The following is a 14,236-nucleotide window of genomic DNA, read 5'->3' as shown; positions in this document are numbered from 1 at the left end:
GGTACACTTTTCAAGTTTACCTGCTTTCGGTGATCCTGCCCACAGGGGCCCCCTTTTCCTAATTCTCACAGATAGGGGCCAGCTGCAGCTTTTGGGGAGTTAGGTGACGCTCCTTGTAGAAGAGGCTCCTGCATGGAGCCCCAGCCCAGGACTCCTTGGCTTCTGTGGGCCCCAACTCACCTCTCTTCTCCCACAAGTAGAAATTCCCCCCGAGGTGCTCCGTGTATCAGCTGGAGCGGCAAACCTATTCCAGTGCTTGTGGTCTCCATCAAGGGGCTCTGCCGGGGAGGAACGGCAGTACTACTCTTGCAGAGGTCTGGTATTTGATTATAAGATTTTCAGGCAGAAAACATGTCTTTGCACCATTCTGCTGACTCTAGCCTAGTTCCTCAAGCCAGCCTGTGAATGGCTCACCTTCATTTCTCTTGTTCCCAGAATATCTCAGATACACAGACACACCTCTGTAGACAGAAAGGTCATTACAGTTCCAGTGGACAGAGATTTAGGTGTGGGCCCAAGGGTGGGTTTATGTTTCTGCCACCTGGTCTATAAAATCTGGGTAGTTGAGCACTTTTTGATGTTTGAAATGGGACAGCGAGGCGTTTCCTTGTGGCCTGTCAAAGGCCCGGGTCAGTGTGTTTGTTTCCTAGGGCTGCTGTAACAAAGTACCTTAAACAGAAATGTACTGTCTCACAGTTCTAGAGTCTAGAAGTCGGAGATCAAGGCATCGGCAGGATTCCTGCTGAGGGCTGTCAGGGAGAATGTTGCCTTTCTCCTAGCTTCTGGGGGTTTGCTGGCAGTCTTTGGTGTTCCTTGGCTTGTAGCCGCATGACCCCAGTCTGCCCTCATGTTCACATGGTGTTCTCTCTGCGTGCATGTCTGTGTCCAAATCCCCCCTTTTTACAGTGGGTTACGGCTCACCCTAGTGACCTCACCTGAACTAATTACATCTGCGAGGACCTTATCTTCAAATAGTCACACTCTGAGGTACCGGGGGTTAGGAATTCAACGTATGAATTTGGGAGGACACAATTCAACAGAAAACATTAAGATTCCCCCCAAAATATAGCACTAAACCCTCATCTTCTACCCATTGCCATGGTGACAGGAGGAGGGGAGGCTGGAGAGACAGGGAAGTTCAGCGCAGAGAAGCTACAAGAAAGCTTTTCTTTCTGTGTCAGGTTGGGATCAGGAGACTGTCTGATCCCCACGTAACTGAAAAAATCTTAAGACAGACAAGCCAGACGGTCTCATGTTTATGCATCTCCAGACCACAAAGGAGAGGGAGGTTTTGGTAGCCCAAACAGACCCTGAGCTGTCTCAGTGGCCAGAGAAACACAGGTCTGTGGAAGGCTGGCCTACTCAGCCGGAGCCGTCATGGTCCCTGCAGGAGGTTGCCCGTTAGGGTTTTGAAATTATACATTGTCTTAATCATCACTGTGAAGTTCTCCTCAAAATTAACAATAGCTTGGGGCTTCCCTGGTGGCGCAGTGGTTGAGAGTCCGCCTGCCGATGCAGGGGACACGGGTTCATGCCCCGGTCTGGGAAGATCCCACATGCCGCAGAGTGGCTGGGCCCGTGAGCCATGGCCGTTGAGCCTGTGCGTCCAGAGCCTGTGCTCCACAGCGGGAGAGGCCACATTGGTGAGAGGCCAATTAACAATGGCTTAACTGCCTGTTTTGGTTGTTGTATTTTGCTTGCAGAAATGGCACAGTTCTGGCTCAAAACCACAGTGTCTAAATCTCCAGCACTGTGGCCAGACTGACTCTTCTGCTGCCTGAGTCATGGTATTTAAATCTGCCACATATGAAAGTCACATAATCCCACTTTGGGGCTCTGATGAGACAGGTGAAAAACAGCCTTCCAATGGCCTGTGAAAGCTTCATGGGCAAACATGCAGTGGAATCGATAAGCCAGCTGGTTAGAGCTTCAGCCAGAAGACCAGGGGTCCTTACATTGCTGTTCGTGGGTGGGCTTCAGGGAATCTGTGACCCCCAACACTGAAAACTGTAAAATGTATGTATTTTATTAGGGAGAGGGTTCCCAGCATTCACTGAAGATTCAAAGGAATCTATAGATAAACCAGTTAAGAAATACTGCCCTATGCCTCCCGCGTGCTCGTGCCGCGGGAATCCCAGCGGTGGCCCCGACTGCGTGGACGCCTGGGCTCTCGACCCGCTGCCCTCCCGGGCCCGTGGCCCGCGCGTCCCTCTTGCTTTTAGTCCCAGCCGCGCTGATTGCTTGCGATGACTCAGAATAGTCCGCACTTGGTTAACACAGCGACAAAGATCTGCAGTGGCTGTCCGAGGATACCTACTTACAAACAGGACCCGCGCCCCCAACTGAAAGCACCCCAGGCCGAGAGCCCGGAAGTCTCGGTTCTCCTCCCGCGCTGCCTCTCTCTCTCAGTGGGACTGGTTTCAGGCCTCAGTTTGCCCATCTGTGTAATTGACGTCAACAATGTTTCTGGACAATAGAACAAAAGGTGTGCATTGTGGAAAAAAAAAAGAAAAAGAAAAAGAAATACTGCCCTATAAACTCCCATCCCCCCCCCCACATCTTTATGGTAAATGAGGAAAGTCAATTTTCTTCTAAAGCACAGAAGCTCATCATGAAATTTGGAATTGTTAATGACGGGAGCAAGACCTTTAAACATGACAATGGTTATCTCCCAGTCTGGACCCTGAAGTTCCTGTCAAGGTTATACATGTGGATCTATAATTGGGAATGTGCAGGCTAGGTTCTGTGGTCACAGAATGGCATATAATGTGCTTCCCTGTGGCCTGGGCTCTCTGATGGGTCCCCAGTAATAGAAACGTCTGTTCCTTTATGGAGAAGGGTGAACCTTGATGGAGTCCGTGAACTGGGTCCCAAGATTGTTAGGGATGCAAGACCCTTCCCCCAGAAGTGTGCCTCCCTAGACGGTTTTTGTTCACATCAACCAGACCTGAGTGGCAGACAACTTCTACTTGACCAAAGGATTCACGATGTTTGTATTTAAGACAGAAGCTGGTCCAGCGCCCTCTCTCTCTCTCCATTTTTCCATCTCTCTCTCTCTATTTGTCCAACCTGTCTCCACCACTCTACCCTATGATAAATAAATAGATGACAGATCGATATTAGATAGATACATGTACATCCATAATACACGGTAGGGAAAGTTCTCAGTCTGAATTATTATAACAGGGACAGCCAGATATCAACTTTTTTTTAAAAATTAATTTATTTTATTTATTTATTTTTGGCTTCGTTGGGTCTTTGTTGCTGCGCACTGGCTTTCTCTAGTTGCAGCGAGCTTCTCTTGTTGCGGAGCACAGGCTCTAGGCGCGAGGGCTTCGGTAGTTGTGGCACATGGGCTCGGTAGTTGTGGCACATGGGCTCAGTACTTGTGGCTCGCAGGCTCCAGAGCTCAGGCTCAGCAGTTGTGGTGCACGGGCTTAGTTGCCCTGCGACATGTGGGATCTTCCCGAACCAGGGCTTGAACCCGTGTCCCCTGCACTGGCAGATGGATTCTTAACCACCGTGCCACCAGGGAAGCCCGATATCAACTTTTACAGAAATAAAAGAAGAAATTTTAGCAAACTGTTTAAACTATTTTCTTAAATAGATTTCCTTCGCAGCCAGAGATCTTCAGTAGCCTCCGCATCCGACATCAGTTCTTCACCAACTGATGAATTTGGCTTTTATTTTGGGGAAAGAAGCCTCTTTTTCTCTACTTGCTTGCATTTTTGCTTTAACGTCTTCTAGCAAGCTGGGGTGTTTCGATGCACATGGACAGCACCCGGGAATATCTCCACCTCACTCTGTGCTGTGACCACCTCTATCTGGCCATCCCTCTCCTTGTACTTGACAGGCTGGCAATCACGTTACACTCATTACCGTGCAGGACTGGGTAGGGTCTGCACAAATATGCTCGCTGTTTGGAAAGCATCTGCATGACATCACCAAGAGTGAGGCCTAATGAAATCCCCCTCCCCAGCCCAGCCTTCTGCACGGGTGTTAGTGACAGTGTGTCACATTGTCATGTGCTCCTGGTCTCCCTTAAAGGCTGTGGTCTTTACCAGTGTTATTAACCTGGGCCAAGGAAGAGCCTCACAAATCCCATTTCTGTGACCATGAGGTGTGCTAACATCAGGCTGGCAGGGAAGAGGCAAGGCCAGGACTTGGAGGCAGCATATGGAGAATCCCTGGAGTCTCCCTCTTGAGGAGGGTGGGAGTCCCTGGGAAGTCTCAGTGTTTGTGTGAGAACCCTCCTCTTTCTCACGTGGAAAGTCCTTGAGTGTCTGGAACCCTTCCAATATCTGAGACAGGTCTCAGGAAGCAGACCCACCTGTGGCTGAAGGTGGCTGAAGGGGCTCAGGGGAGGCAGGTGAGAGGGAGCCATCACAGAGAACAGAACTGAGATGGACCAGGGCCTAGGAGGGCAAGTGACTCCATGCCTCCAACAGGCGACCCCACGCCTCTGACAAGCAGAGGTAGCCAGGTCAGTTCAATCCCGATAGAGCCAAGTCCAGGGCCCGCAAGACAGTCAGGGGATCCCTAATGGGCTGTGGGATTGCTGACACCTTTCGTCTGACCTTTTGTCCTGAGCGACCTTGGGCTGCCTGCTGGCTCCAGTACCACCATCTAGCCTAGCATCTAGCCCAGCATTCCCACCTGCCTGGGAAGACCAGGCTCTTTGTCCGCACTGAGGTCTGCACTGCCAGGCCTACAGAGGGTAGTTGGGGTCTTACAGGGAGACCCCACATCTTCCTCTGAGATCGGTCACCCACTGGGGCCTGGGCACAGGGTCTAGCAGAGGGTCTTGACCAGGGTGTGCATTCAACAGCACAGCCGTGAGCTGCTTAGCCCCAGGTGCCCCTCCTCTGGACTCTGACGTGAGCAGCTTGAGCGTCCCTGGAGTTGAGCATCTCATCACCACTGCTCCTGACATAAAGAGACAAAGCTGATGTGTGCGAATAGTGTGATGCGAAGTTAGCCGTCTCACCTTCCTATAGACTCATTACCGAAAACAAGAGGTATTTTCTGCTTCTTCCTCTTCAGAGGGCAGTTGGACTTGTTGTCCTGGAAATTGAGGTGTTTCTAGCCCCAGGAGAGTGTTGAGTGCTTTCATTTTTAAAAGCCTAGACTCATAAAATAATCATAACGCAGGAGGTTTAGGATAGAGGAAGACTCCAAGGACTGAGTCCAAAAACAGCCCAAGGATGGAGGAGACTGGGTGGGGACAGGTGTTCCCACAGTGCCAGAGACCTGCCCTGGAGGAACAGGGAGTGGGCAGGACCTCAGCCGGGGGAGGGCATGAGTGGATGCATGTGGAGGCTGGCTCTGAGAGGTGCAGCTCTGGACGGCTGGCCAGGGAGGAGGGAGTCTGTAACACAAAGGCTGGAGTTGTCGGGGTTCTTTAGAGAAACAGAACCAACAAGGATATGTGTGTATATATATTTCATATGTATATATTTCCTATTTGTACAATGAGGAGCTGACTCACCCCATTATAGAGGCCGAGCAATCTCATGATCTGTAGTTGGCAGGCTGGAGACTCACTAGAGCTGATGGTGTAGTTCCAGTCTGAAGGCAGGAGAAGACCCAGGTCCCAGCTGCCTGCACCCACATGTGAAGGGTGGGGTTAAGCCTGGTAAAGACCAGCACCTGGAGGCTACATCTGTCTCAGGCAGAAGCAGCGGCCCAATCAGGACCCAAAACGCAAGAATGGGCCTCCTCTTTCAAGGCACCAATAAATCCTGGGGTCCTTGTTTAATCTGCTTGCGAGAGGGGGCCCTGGAAATTGACTCATAGTGAAGTTCTCATGCATCTTCATAAGTGACAGCTTGAATTGGATATAGTATGACTTAGGAAAATAAAGAAAGGTGACATTTCTTGCCCTTGAATGTTGAAAAGCACATTACTACCCATTCTGAATTTTTAGGAGCCCTGTCCATCACAACAGTGATACAGAAATAAGAAAGGAAGTTGATAGGATTCAACTAACAAGTCGTTAATCTCTGCAGCTATTACCTAAGGTGAGGGATTGAATTTTTTTTTAATTTATTATTTATTTATTTAATTTTTTTTTGGCTGTGCCAGGTCTTAGTTGCAGCACGCGGGGTCTTCGTTACGGCACAAGGATCTTTAGTTGCAGCATGCGGACTAATTAGTTGTGGGATGTGGACTCTTAGTTGTGGCATGCATGCGGGATCTAATTCCCTGACCAGGGATCGAACCCGGGCCCCTACATTGGGAGCGTGGAGTCTTACCCACTGGACCACCAGGGAAGTCCTGAGGGGTTGAATTTTATAGAATGTGAGACAGAGGTCAAGGATGGTAAGGATTCTGGGTATCAGTTCCCATGTGGGAGGATATTCCCACACAACCAATCAATTCTCAGACACCAGCTGGTTATTCTACAATTTAGCTCAATTCTGACACTGTCTACCTGGAGATAGTCGGACCCCACAGATTAAGGACTGAGTCCCACCAGACTGCCACCACTTCAGGTGTCAATTGAAAGTCCAGGTTGCCACCTGTACTTATAACCAACTGGCTGTACAGCAGAGGTTCCCATGACCCCATCCTTGTGTTGGGTTAATTTGCTAGAGCGGCTCACAGGACTCAAGATACCAGTTTACTTACTAGATTACCAGTTTATTATAAAAGGATATAACTCAGGAACAGCCAGGTGGAAGAGATGCATGGGGCAAGGAGTATGGGCAGGGGCGGCAGAGCTTCTTCCATGCCCCTCTCTCCAAGGGCACCACTCTCCCTGCATCTCCACATGTTCACCAACCCAGTTCTCCAGACCCCATCCTTTTGGGTTTTGACGGAGGCTTCATTACACAGACATGACTGATTAAACCATTGCCCATTGGTGACTGATTCAACCTTCTGCTCTTTTCCCGTCCCTGGAGATCAAGGGTGGTACTGAAAATTTCAGCCCTCAGGACTTTCCTGGTGGTCCAGTGGGTAAGACTCCACGCTCCCAATGCAGGGGGCCCGGGTTCGATCCCTGGTAGGAGAACTAGATCCCACCTGCTGCACTAAGAGCCCTCATTCCACAACTAAAAGATCCCTCATGCCGCAACTAAAGAGCCCGCATGCCGCAACGATGATCCTGCATGCTGCAACTAAGACCTGGCGCAGCCAAAATAAATAAACAAATATTTTTTTTAAGTTGAAATTCTTAAAAAAAGGAGCAAAGAAAAGAAAATTTCAGCCCTCTAGTCACATGGTTGGTTCTCCTGACAAGCACACCCATCCTTTGGTGTGGTCCGAAGTCACCTTATAAACATAACAAAAGACACCTTTATTGCTCTCATCACTTAAGAAATTCCAAGGGTTTTAGGAACTATGTGCCAGAAATGGGAACACAGACCAAATATATATTTCTTTTTCTTTTTTTAATAAATTTATTTATTATTTTATTTATTTTATTTTTGGCTGCGTTGGGTCTTCGCTGCCGCGTGCAGGCTTTCTCTGGTTGCGGAGAGCGGGGGCTACTCTTCCCTGCGCTGTGTGAGCTTCTCATTGCAGTGGCCTCTCCTGTTGTGGAGTACAGGCTCCAGGCGCACAGGCTTCGGCAGCTGTGGCTCACGGGCTTAGTTGCTCCGCGGCACATGGGATCCTCCAGGGCCAGGGATCAAACCCATGTCCCCTGCATTGGCAGGCGGACTCCCAACCACTGCGCCATCAGGGAAGCCCCTATATTTCTTATAAAATGCAATATCGCAGATGGTATTTCCCCAGACACAGTGATTGAACCTGGAGATCTCTGGGCTCTCGTCTGAAAAACCAGGCTGGTGGGGCTTCCCTGGTGGCGCAATGGTTGGGAATCTGCCTGCTAATGCAGGGGACACGGGTTCGAGCCCTGGTCTGGGAAGATCCCACATGCCGCGGAGCAGCTGGGCCCGTGAGCCACAACTACTGAGCCTGCGCGTCTGGAGCCTGTGCTCCTCAACAAGAGAGGCCGTGATAGCGAGAGGCCCGCGCGCCGCGATGAAGAGTGGCCCCCGCTCGCCGCAACTAGAGAAAGCCCTCGCACAGAAACGAAGACCCAACGCAGCCAAAAAATAAATTAATAAACTCCTACCCGCAACATCTTAAAAAAAAAAAAAAAAAACCAGGCTGGTGGTCACCAAATCACACATATACCAGAATTCAAGACTATTCACACATGGTGGGGGAGGTACTGTGGACATGGCTGCCCGCTACTGGCTGCAGGGAGCTCCTTGAAGGGAGGAAGCCAAGAATAGGCAGAATAGGAGCTGGAGCCATCAAGATAGATGATGGAGCCCTAGTGATGGGGCCACTCAGACCACAGGAGAATAGTAAACTCTAGACCAGGCAGGATCCAGTCTAAGTGGGGGTGAGATGGTTTTCTTTTCTTTTTTAATAAGGTCTTTCCTTTTTTATTATTTATTTATGTATTTGTGTATTTATTTATTTATTTGGCTGTGCTGGATCTTAGATGCGGCTCGCGGAATCTTCATTGCCGTGTGGGGGATCTTTGTTGCAGCATGCAGAATTTTTAGTTGCGGCATGCGGGATCTAGTTCCCTGACCAGGGATCGAACCCGGGCCCCCTGCATTGGGAGCATGGAGTCTTACCCACTGCACCACCAGGGAAGTCCCAAGATGGTTTTCCATGGTGAGTTTTCACCATGGGCTAAAGGGCTCAGCTGTCTGAGTCCATAAGAGGAGGGTGGGTGGCCAGGACCCATCAAGGCACTGACAGCTGGGCCAAGCTTGAGCATGAGGCTGAGACCTCCAAAGGGTCTCAGTGGGAAACAGAGCAGAAGGCCAGGGAGGCAGAAGAGCCCTGTACTAAGGGGTTAGACAGGGAGGCTGATGAGAGATGAGAGATGTGCCCCAAACTTACCAGCTACCTGCACAGTAGTGTTGAGGGACCCCTTATCCTTCCCAGCTGGCCCTCCCCGCCCTTTGGTTCCAGGCCTCAGTTTTGTTGCAGGAAGGCGAACCCTTTCCCAGGCCCGAGAGTGGGGTCTTTTCTAACACTCGGAAATGAATTGTCCAAGGAGACACACATGCTGACAAAGCAAGAGACTTTATTGGGAAGGGGCGCCCGGGTGGAGGGCAGGAGGGTAAGGGAACCCTGGAGGACTGCTCTGCCATGTGGCTCGCAATCTCGGGCTTCATGGTGATGGGATTAGTTTCCGGGTTGTCTCTGGCCAGTCACTCTGACTCAGGGTCCTTTCTGGTGGCATGCGCAACCGCTCAGCCAAGATGGATTCCAGCGAGGAGGATTCCAGGAGGTTGGTAGGACATGTGGACTGGCGTCTCCTCTCTCCTTTTGACCTTTCTTGTATTCTTCTGGTTGGTGGTGGCTTGTTAGTTCCATGTTCCTTACCAGGACCTCCTGTTGTAAGATAACTCATGCAAATTGTTACTGTCTTTGCCGGGCCAGGGCAGGCGGTTTCAGTCAGTGTTTCCCTAACAGTTTGGGAGTGGGGACTGGCAGTGATAGGTTATCACCACCACTGGCGGCGGGTCGCATGGGGCAGGCAGGGGTCCCCCGCATCTCAGGGGTCTAGGATGTCTGGTGTGTCTGTATATCGAGCAGTGCTGGAAAAACTTGCCAAATTCTTGTATTTGGGAGACATTTTCTTATGTTCCACTTATTTCTCCATCCCTCTTTTTCCCTGAAAACGACTTTTTCTTTTTTCTGATTATATAAATAGTTACCACCTTTGTCTTGAAATACACATGCTCCAGCTGTTAACATCTTAGCTTAGACTTTACATCCACATTTAGTCAGCCTTCCTAGTTATATACTCTAGGCCTTTGTTTAGAGTTCACGAGGCCTGCTTTGACTTCAGAGATACCCGGTGCCTGAGGACTCGCTAGGAAATCTCTGCGGTGGGCTGATCTGGCTCAGAGGGGAGGAGGATCCTCCACATTTGGATCCTCCTCACCGAGGTGCTCCTGGGCGCTGGTGTCTTCTCCTTTTGCTGCTCTCAGACTGTGGCTATAGGGGTCCCACGCAGCCTGATGAAGAGTCTTTTACATAGCAGCAATGTGAGGAGGTGGGTGCTGCTTCTCCTGCTCTCATGTCCCTTTGTTCCGCCCTCGTCTCTTTCTGCCCCTGTCTCCTGTTCCCTGCACTGCTCCCATCCAGGTCTTTCTGGGTGTTGAGCCCCAGACCCAGAGAGATCAGCTGGGTCTGCCCCATATGTTACTGTCTATTCATCAGGGCTGTCTATTCACACAGGTCAGTTACTCACAAGCCCCAGTGCACTGCATTGTAGCAGATTCTGGGAGTGGCGCTCCCAGCAGGGGAGGATCTTTGTCTTGACATGCCAGGAGCAAGCAGACGGTGACTCAGGGAGCTGTTTTCCTGTCCTGTTATGGCTTCTAAGTCTCCTTGGATGAGCTTGCACGCATCCAGGCGGAATATTTTCTCACCCCCGTTGCAGCCTTACCCTTACCTGCTCACCTGACTGAAGGCCACCGTTTGTTCCTCCACTGGATTCACATTTGTCTTTCCTCTAGCTGCAAGTGGATCCTTCACCAAATAACTGAGGCAGAAACAGGATGCCTTGTCACTCCCAGCCGAAAGCTAATGTCTCAGAGAACAGCAGGGATAAGATCGGGGTAAGGAGGTAGCTGGAGGAACTTGAAAGCGAGGCCCCGGCTGCTGAGTAACTAGGTCAACTCCTGCACCTTGGCCCCAGCCCTTGATTTGCATATGGACCAGAGACTTGGAAAGAAACCTCCAAGAGCCCAGGGGACGAGGGGACAAGATGTAGGAAACAGGGAGAAAAGACGTGTTTGGCAGTCACAGATGTATGACGGCATCGTGAGTCTCCCACTTGGGAGCTCTGTGACCCTGGCAAGTGCCTCAACCTCTCTCACTCTCAATTTCCTGTAAAGAAGGAATTTTAATGTCTTCCTCACAGAGTTATTGTGAAGAGTATTTACTCATAACAGCCGAATGCACTGTGTGAAACTTGACTGGATCCTAGTTTGAAAAAAATTGGGGGAATTTAAATACGGTCTCTGTAATATCATCGAGTATGGAGTACTTGCTCATTTCTTGGTGTGAGGATGGTATGGACTTCTGCAGAATACTATATTCGCGGGCTATACACGCTGAAGTATTTAAGGCACAAGTTTCTCGAGGTCTGAAGTACATTCAAATGGTTCAGCAACAAAAAGTACACTAGCATGGAGAGAAAGACAAAGCAAATATGATGAAATGTTAACTGTTGGGTCTAGGTGGAGGGTCTTTAAGTGTTCGCTGTGTGTGCTTTCTATTTTTCCTAATGTTTAAAATTTGTCAGAGAAAAATCAGGGGAGAAAAAGAAGAAATGAGACAAGGTATGTCAAGTACCCCGCACAGCGCCCCATTCGGCAATGTTTATTTCATAAATATTCATAATATGTCACCAGGGTGACATCGGCCAAGAGCCGGGGATGGGCCTGCCAGGTACTGTCCTGGGGTTACAGCAGTGGCTGCCAGAGGGCCAGAGACAAATAGTAAACAACAGAACAAATATGTGAACACGTTGGCCGAAGACAGTGCCGAGTGCTATGAAGACAGTCACAAGTGAGGGACCAGGGACCCGGGGGTGGGAGTGCCACACTCGCTTGGCTGCCCCTGAGCCTCTGAGCAGGTGGAATGTGAGCTGAGGATGGACCATGCCAGGGAGCTGGCGGTGCAGAGACCTCCCCCCACCACCATCTGTGCATCCAAGGACCCTAGAAGGGCTCAGGATGCCACAGGGGGTGACATCAGCCAAGAGGCAGGGCTGGGCGTGTTGGCTTCCTCTCTAGGAGCAACCAGCCATGGCTCCGTTTATGCTCTTACACCTCCTCAGTTTGCTCAGGTGGCCCAGGTACCATCAGCCTCCTGGAGCAGTGAACTCCAGGAGGGCGTGACAAGAGTGCCTGCTGGGCCACTTCCTGGAACCAACCCGTGATCTGGAACGGGCCTTAGAGGGAAACTCCATGGCCCTCTTCACAGGCCCTGAAACTGGCAAAGACTTCTCAGTAACACAATTAACAAAGTATGTTCAGGGGGCTTCCCTGGTGGCGCAGTGGTTAAGAATCTGCCTGCCAGCGCAGGGGACACTGGTTTGATCTCTGGTCTGGGAAGATCCCTCATGCCGCAGAGCAGCTGGGTCTGTGAGCCATGGCCGCTGAGCTCGCGCGTCCGGAGCCTGTGCTCCGCAACGGGAGAGGCCACAACAGTGAGAGGCCGCGTACCGCAAAAAAAAAAAAGCTTTGAGAGGTAAAGGAAGCACTGAAGAATGTCTGCTGGATCTGGTGGCATTGGCAAAGAAGATTTGGGCAGACTAGCGGGGGCTGAAACAGACCGTAGTGGTTTAGGAGTGCTTGAGATGTGATGAAATGGAGAGAGCGTGGGGATAATTCTCTCGTTAAAGAAGGCTGGTCGTGTTAAGGAAGAAATAGACAGGGTATTGGCTGGAGGGGGATATGGGGTCCAAGGTGTGTAAAGCTTGATCATGTTGATGGGAAAGAACCAGTTGAAGAAGGAGAGACTAAACAGAGAGGAGATCATCGTGGTGCAGGCTCCCAAGAGAGCACCCTGGCTTTTTACCCACATGCCAGGCACACAGTCGGTGCTCCATAAATACTGGTGAGATGAAAGTGTGACTGCAGACAGGAGGGGGCGGAATGCAGAAAGCAGGTAGGAGGGATGGGCCAGGGCCGCGCCCTGCCGCCCACTTGTCTTGCTGCCCTCGGACTCTCCGCTCCTGACCCCTCAGCGCCAGTGCGTGCCACCAGCTTCCCACAGGCACTGTGGTCTATAGTTCAAATTCAAGATGGAATTTAGATGGCCCTGGGTGCCTCTGAGTCTGAGCCCAGCCCAGGGTGGTGGGCTGTGGCCAGGGGAGCCAGGCCTTGGCATCTCCCTCTTAGGGACCGTGACACAGTGACGCACATCATGTTTTCCTCACTGACTCACTCTGAGCCAAAACACTTGGAAGATAAGAAGTCTTTGATTTTATAAACTATATATGTGATGATCGTCATCCCAGGCGAAGATATTTAAGCAGGAAAGCCAGTCAGGATGCTCCTCTCTCAGCTCCAGTCCACACTGAAAATGGACAAGCAGCCCATCTCAACAGGGACAGCGGCTGCCTCTGAGAGGTGAAATAGAGGGACAGAAGAGACCTTTCCTTTATATTTTATATACTTTTTGAACTATTTTCATATTTTTAGTAATCTTTATTAGCCCTAAAAAAATAACTTACTATATGCCATCTCTTTAAAAATTGAATTTTTATGTAAGAATATACATAAATACCTTCTGTTTCTAGAAAGTGGAAACACTGCAGATAAGGTTAAGTCTCCTAGACGTTCCCCCTGTCCCCCCCAGACAGTCTACAGCAAAATCCACTAGTATTATCACTTTGGTATGTATCTATCTTTCCACATCTTTTAAAATGCATTTTCAGGCATATATATATCCCCACATTAAATATATAGCCTGGGTTTGGTAGAGATTAAACATAAAGTGTTTTCATATAGTGCTTTCTTTCTGCTGGACTTTTTCTCTCAGTTGCTTGTCTTCAGGGAGCATCCTCTGCAGTAGTTTACCTCCCCTCCTAAGATCCTTCCCCTCCACATCCTGCTTCCTTCCTTTCTCTCAGGAGTAGCGAGTCTGTGGTCTTTCCAAATGCTGCTCCCAAGATCACTCCAGCAGAAGTCCCTGGGGTAGAGTTGCCTGATTTGGCAAATAAAAATATAGGAGGCAGGTTAAATTTTAATTTCAGATAATGAATACTTTTAAAATATAAGTATATCCCACGGAGCACTTGGGACGTTCTTATACAAAAAACAAAAAACCTATTTTTTATTTATCTGAAATTCAGATTTAACTGAGTGGTCTGTATTTTATCTGCCAGTCCGATCCTGGGGCACTTGTTAAAAATTGGCCTTATCCCCTTATGAGATTCAGTAGGTCTGGGTGGAGTCTGCCAGGAATCTGTATTTTTTTCATGGTATTCAGATTACTGGTCAGGGCTGGGAACCCTGTCCTCCACACCAGGCTGGCAGGGGACCAGGCTTCTCTCCCCGTGAAAATACATATTTTCAAGCTTATTCATTTCTCAGTCTTTATTGAGTTAGCCCAGTAGGAGTCAGGCCTCCAGAGTACATGTCCCTGGGACTTCTGCCTTGGGGGAGTCCTCTAGGTGTGCTGCTCCTTCCCTAACTCTCAAAAGTCAGCACAATGGCAGAGGGCTGGAGGGGGAAAT

The sequence above is a fragment of the Hyperoodon ampullatus genome, assembly GCF_949752795.1.
Source record: "Hyperoodon ampullatus genome assembly, chromosome: 9".
Classification (NCBI taxonomy): domain Eukaryota; kingdom Metazoa; phylum Chordata; class Mammalia; order Artiodactyla; family Ziphiidae; genus Hyperoodon; species Hyperoodon ampullatus.
Note: the sequence above shows the minus strand (reverse complement) of the source record.